Source organism: Mustela putorius, unplaced genomic scaffold (genome assembly GCF_011764305.1).
Source record: "Mustela putorius furo isolate JIRA1106 unplaced genomic scaffold, ASM1176430v1.1 tig00003863_pilon_pilon_pilon, whole genome shotgun sequence".
In the NCBI taxonomy this organism is placed as follows: Eukaryota; Metazoa; Chordata; class Mammalia; order Carnivora; family Mustelidae; genus Mustela; species Mustela putorius.
This window is the reverse complement of record NW_025422015.1, coordinates 26,974,892-26,980,925: the sequence shown is the minus strand read 5'-3', so window position 1 is coordinate 26,980,925 and position 6,034 is coordinate 26,974,892. Positions and strand designations below refer to the sequence as shown.

The 6,034-nt window shown below is 35.0% G+C and overlaps 2 non-coding genes across 2 annotated transcripts; both read left to right on the top strand.

The window, feature by feature from the left end:
• The first annotated feature begins 1,997 nt into the window (after positions 1–1,997).
• Positions 1,998–2,101, top strand: LOC123387873. Its single transcript, XR_006602371.1, has one exon. It is a non-coding gene; the product is annotated as a U6 spliceosomal RNA (small nuclear RNA).
• Positions 2,102–5,103: 3,002 nt separating this feature from the next.
• Positions 5,104–5,205, top strand: LOC123387876. Its single transcript, XR_006602374.1, has one exon. It is a non-coding gene; the product is annotated as a U6 spliceosomal RNA (small nuclear RNA).
• The last annotated feature ends 829 nt before the right edge of the window (positions 5,206–6,034 follow it).

The window sequence follows — 6,034 nt, the reverse complement described above, 5'->3', positions numbered from 1 at the left end:
GGGATGTGTGTATTTGGTCTTTTTTTTTTTTTACACTGGTACTGGAATATCTCAAAAACATAGGACTATTTAAATGTTTTTTTGACAAATTGTTTCATTCAGTTTCAGTAGCCTCATTTTACTTCACTTTGTTGATATTACAAATGTTTTACATAACAAAAATGACATTTTACATATGAAGTAGTTTGAAGAGATGTGTTAGAATTGTTTATAAGGATTTAGATTTAGTTACAATTAACTATGGAATAAATTTAATTTCTGAAGAAAGACAATGTGCAGTCAATCTAGGTACCAATTTTAACTATTTAATGCTGTCGCAAAAGCAATGCAGTTTTTACTTTACACTATTATTGACCTTTCTCAACTAGAAACATCAGCAAGGTGTTTTCAAAACCTGCTTCTCCTTCCAAGTCAAAAACATAATAGAGCAAACTGATTTATTATTTAATAGGTGGGTGTTTCACTTCCCCTAAGGAATCCTTTAGAAGTTTATTGTGTATTATCTGATAGTTATTTTTATTCCCCAGTGGTTGCATCTTAAATAGTTATAGTACTCAAAACAGGAATTTGATATTCGCACCGTGTAGGTGTAATTCTGTACCATTTTATCATGTGTAGATTTGTGTAATCGCCACTATAGTCAAGATACAGAATTATCACCAGAAATTTCTCCATCATGCTGTCCTTTTATAATTAACACTTAGCCTTCTATGGACACCCCTCCTCTCCAGTTCCTAAGCCCTGGCAACCACTAATCTCTTCTCCAGCTCTATAATTTTATCATTTTAAATGGAATCATACAGGCAATGACTTTTGGGGATTTGTCTCCCCCTTCCCCACTCAGCATAACTTCCTTGAGATCCATCCAAGTTGTTGCGTGTAGCAGTTCCTTTTTATTACTGAGTCATATCCCTTGGTATTTATGTACCACACTTTCTGCAGCTGTCTACCCATTGTAGGGCATTTTGATTATTTCCAGTTTTTGGCTATTATAAATAAAGCTTCTATGAACCAATGTGTACAAGTTTTTATACAGATAAAAGTTTTCATTTCTCTGGGATAAATGCCTGGGAGTGTGATTGCTGGGTTGAATGGTAAGTTTATCTTTACTTTTTAAAAAAGAAATGACCAAACTGTTTTGCAGAATGGCTGTACCATTTATATTCTCATTAGCAATTTATGTGAGATCCAGTTTCTTCACATTCTCATTCTCATAAACATTTGGTATTGTTATTTTTTATTTTAAGCTGCTCTGATGAGAGTGTGTCTCATGGTTTTTTCCATTTCCCAGATGGCTAATGATGTTGCACATAATTTCATATATATTTCTCATCCATTTTTCCTCTTTGGCAAAATGTTTCTTCATTTCTTTTGACTTTTTTATTTGGATTGTTCATTTTTACAATGTTGAATTCTAAGAGTTCATTATTCTAGGTTAGGTCATTTGTCAGATACGGGGTTTGCAAGATATATATATTTTTCCTGTTGTCTTTTACCCTCAACAGGGTCTTGTGAAGATCAACAGTTTTTAATAGATGAAGTCCATCTTAATTGGGTCCCCCCACCCCCTTTTCATGGTATTGGTGTAATGTTTGGGGACTATTAATCAAGTCGTTGGTCCTGAAGATTTGCCCTCTTTCTCTCTCTTCCTTTCTTTTTATTACAAGTTTTATAGTTTGTTTTACATTTAAGTCTGATTTATTTTGAGTCAGTTTTTATATGAGGTATGAGGTCAAGATTTATTTTTTTTGTCTGTGGATATTATTTCAGCTCCATTAGTTTGAAAAATACTATTTCCTCCATTGAAGATCTTTTGCACTTTTGTCACAGATCTGTTAGTCGTACTTGTGGGACTGTTCCTGAATTCTCTGTTCCATTACTTTTTCTCAGTCTCCACCAATAATACATAGTTTTTACTACTGTGGCTATATAATCAGTCTTGAAATCAGATAAAGTGATTCCTCTCACGTGATTCTTGTTCATAATTGTTTTGGCTCATGCTGGCTTCCGCAGCATATATACTAAAATTAGGACCATGCAGAGAAGATTAGCATGGCCCCTGCACAAGGATAACATGCAGATTCTTGTGTTCTGTGTTTTTAAATGGCTATCTGAGACAGACTTAAAAGCTTGTTGAAAACTGGTAAGGAAAAAAATTGTTTTGGCTCTTCTAGTTCCTTTGCCTTTCCATATAAATTTTAGCTTGCCAGAATTTTAACAGGAATTACATTAAACCTGTATATCAATTTGGGCAGAATTGGCATCATGACTTTGTTGAGGTTTCCAATCCATGGGTATAGAATGTCTCTGTTTATTTACATCTTTGATTTCTTCATCAGTGTCTTGTAGATTTCACTTTTTGTCATTTCCTTTTTGTTTAGAGAACTTCCTTTTGTTATTCTTTTAGGGTAGGGCTGCTGGTGATAAATTTTCATTTCCTTCATCTGAGAATGTCTTGATTTCCCCATCATTCCTGAAACATATTTTCACTGGATAGATAATTCTGGTTTGACGGTTCTTTGTACTTGAAAAATGTTTTATCATTTCCTTTTGGCTTCCATACTCCTTGATGGGAAAAAAAATCTGTAATTAGTGTATTGTTTCTCTGGCTACTTTCAAGATTTTTGTGTTAGTCTTTGTTTAGGTTTGATATGATGTGCTGTGCAATGGATGTCTTTGCATATATCCCGTTTGGAGATTACACTATGAATCTGGTTTTTGTTTGTTTGTTTGCTTTGTTTTTGCCAAATTTGGGAAATTTTCAGTCATTACTTTTTTGAATACCTTTTAGCCCCATCTGTCTTCACTTCTGGGTCTCTAATGACATAAATGGCAGATTTTTTTTTTTTTTTAAGTTCCATAAATTCCTGAGGCCCTTTTTGGGGGGGGGGTATATTTTCTCATCGATTAGGAAATTTCTATGTTCTGTCTTCTAGTTCACTGGTTATTTCTTCTGTTTCACTATTCTGTTGTCTCATTTTTTTCCCAGTTATTAAACTTTTTAGTTCTAAACTTCCATTTGCTTTTGCTTTATAACTTCTGTATATTTGCTGAGGCTTCTTTTTTTTCATTAAGTGTGTTTGTAATTACTCAAGAACTTTTATGATGGGTGCTTTGAAATCTTTGATAATTCCAAAATCTGTACCATTTTGGTGTTGAAATTTGTTTTTTATCATGAAATTTGCATCTTGATTCTTGGTATTATGCGTGATATTTTTTACTGAAACTTGGATGTTATAAGACTGGATCTTATTTAAATCTTTTGCTATCACAGGACTTTTCGGGCACCAATCTAGTGGATAAAACATGGTACTGCCTTGTTACTGCTGGTGAGATAGAAGTCCAAGTTCTCTACTTAGGCTCTGTTGATGGCCAGTAAAGGAAGGAGCTGTCTCTTATTATTGCTGGGCAAAGGGTGGGAGCTTAGGCTCCCCACTAAGTCTTTGCTGATACCATCCTGGTTGGGAGAGGGAGGAGTCACCTTATCACTGCTATTTGCGTGTATTCCGCTGATGTTGTAGGAAGGTAGTCATGTTACACTTGAGCATTGGTGAAAAGTCCCAACTTGACTAGTCTCCAATACTACGCAATGGGGAAGTTATAAGAGGTGTTTCTTTCTTTCTTTCTTTTTTTTTTTTACTGCAGCGTAAGTATGAAATACCAGATTTCTTATGAGGTCTTCACTGACTGTGAGGGTATACCCTTATTACTGCTGAGTGGTAACAGTTCTGCCTTTCCAGGTTTCTGATCCCTGCCCAACAACAAGAGGATGAAATTCCTTCTCACTGCTAGTTCTTTGAAGATGAAATTCTGGGCTCAGGATGAAATTACTACCTCCTCACTTGGTCTTCGACACCACCCCGATAGCAGGATTTAGAAAGCTACATTATGTCTCTGTAAAAATAAAAGTCTAGGCTGTCTACTTGATGGTTGCTGAAGGGGGTGGGGAATGGAGGCTGCAGTTTTTATCTGTGCTATTTGGATGGAACAGATTGGTTATTGTCTAAAATTTTCTGTTTTGCTAGGATACCCCTTGTTTTTTGGTTAGAGAAGGTAGATTTTTTGGAGGGTTTTTCAGTTTTCCCCCTCATCTGTGCTTATTGGTGTTTCTGAGTTGCCTCCTTCTCTAATAATCCAGTCTAGGATAGAACTGGAGAGAAAACCCAGGGTACTCCTCACTGTTTTTGTTTGTTTTTAGGCCTCAAGTTTCTAGGTAGTCTGCTGTTTTCTCTCTACTTTTCAGAGTCTCATATATAGAATTTATATCTATAGAGATTATATGGAATTTATGTCCATATATATGGAGTTTATCATATACTGTGTACATCCATTCTAGTGACCTAATCCTCTGTATAATTTATTTAATTTCTTTAGAGAAAAATCTGTATCTCCACACTTCCTCCCCTCCCCCCGGGATAAAGTTTTGGAGAATGAACTATCCCACACATAGATCATTAGTGAATCATTTTGTTATTGCCCTATCTTACTCTTCTTCCATTGTACATGACTGTCTGGACTCAGGAGAAGCCCCAGAGTTCCGCCTGGCCAGGTTAGCTGCAGCATCTTCTCTTGTTACCTGTGACTTCCTTGACTCTACCTCAGTATTCTTTGCATCTAGAAGTTTCTTGAACTCTCTTGAATATCTGTATCTTATCTCTTCAATTTTGGCTTATATCCTTTAATGTTTTCTAATTTTAATGGATTCTGAGTAGAGAAAGTCTGTGTGTGTGTGTGCGTGTGTGTGTTGAACAGAAAACTTCATGAATTCTTTATTTATGTTGAATGTAATACAAAGCATTAATGTGCAAAGATTTCAACATCTTATTTGCTTGTAAATACACATTTTAATATAAAATTATGTGTAAAGATAAATTATAGATAAATATTAAGATTTTCCATGAGAATGTCTAAGTTTGAAAACACATGCAACTAGAATATGTAATTGATGCTGAAGAGTTCTGTAAATACATATAATATCAATCTTATTTTTCATTTGACTTCACTTTAAGAGCTAGATTAGGGAATTTTTGGACCCAGGAAACTAGAACTAATATATTTAGAGTTAATATTTATGTTACTTTAAAAACAAGTTTTCGCTTATGTTTGCTTTGGGAGTACACATATTAAAATTAGAACAATACAGAGAAGATGAGTATGGTCCCACTCAAGGATGATATGCAAACTCATGAATCATTAGATATTTTAAGAAATGAGATTTTCTCATCCTTCCTATTTCTTATATAGTGACAGATGAACATCATAATGCAGTTAGGCCCACTACCACATCCTAAAAAGACTTTAAAATAATTTGGACTTATTTTTACATTCTTTATATTAGGTTTCTATTTGAAATTTTTTTCACCTCACCCTAACCTTCAAGTATGAAAACTAAGAGTGGGCTAAGATTAAGCTTCTCCAATTGAAGAGCAAAATAGTAAGTATTCTCATTGGGTGTTTGGAAAAACTTGGGGGTTTTTGCCCCCATCATTGCAGACCATAATATTGCTAACCACCAGGAAAATACAAGACCAGAAGAGGTGTGTGTACAGCCTGGGGAGTGCGATGGGATGAGGGAAGTTGGTAGAAGTAAGAGTAGAGGTAATGATGGTGTCTATGTGGGTTTAGCATCTCTTCTGAGAGGCTTTTGTTATAGGTAGAAATTTTGCTATGTTGGTAAACTATGTAACTTCAACATGTTAATGAGAGTTAGAGATTGAAGAAAGGCAGAATCAAGACACAATGAAGAGGGAAGTTGGTAGAAGTAAGAGTAGAGGTAATGATGGTGTCTATGTGGGTTTAGCATCTCTTCTGAGAGGCTTTTGTTATAGGTAGAAATTTTGCTATGTTGGTAAACTATGTAACTTCAACATGTTAATGAGAGAGATTGAAGAAAGCCAGAATCAAGACACAATGAAGACAGAAGAATAGTAGGGGAAATTTATTGGCTTGTCTAATATATCTTGAAGTAGTTATATGCCACCCATCCCTCACACGTGAGTTAGAAACAATGAAGAGAATCTAGGATATGAGTTCC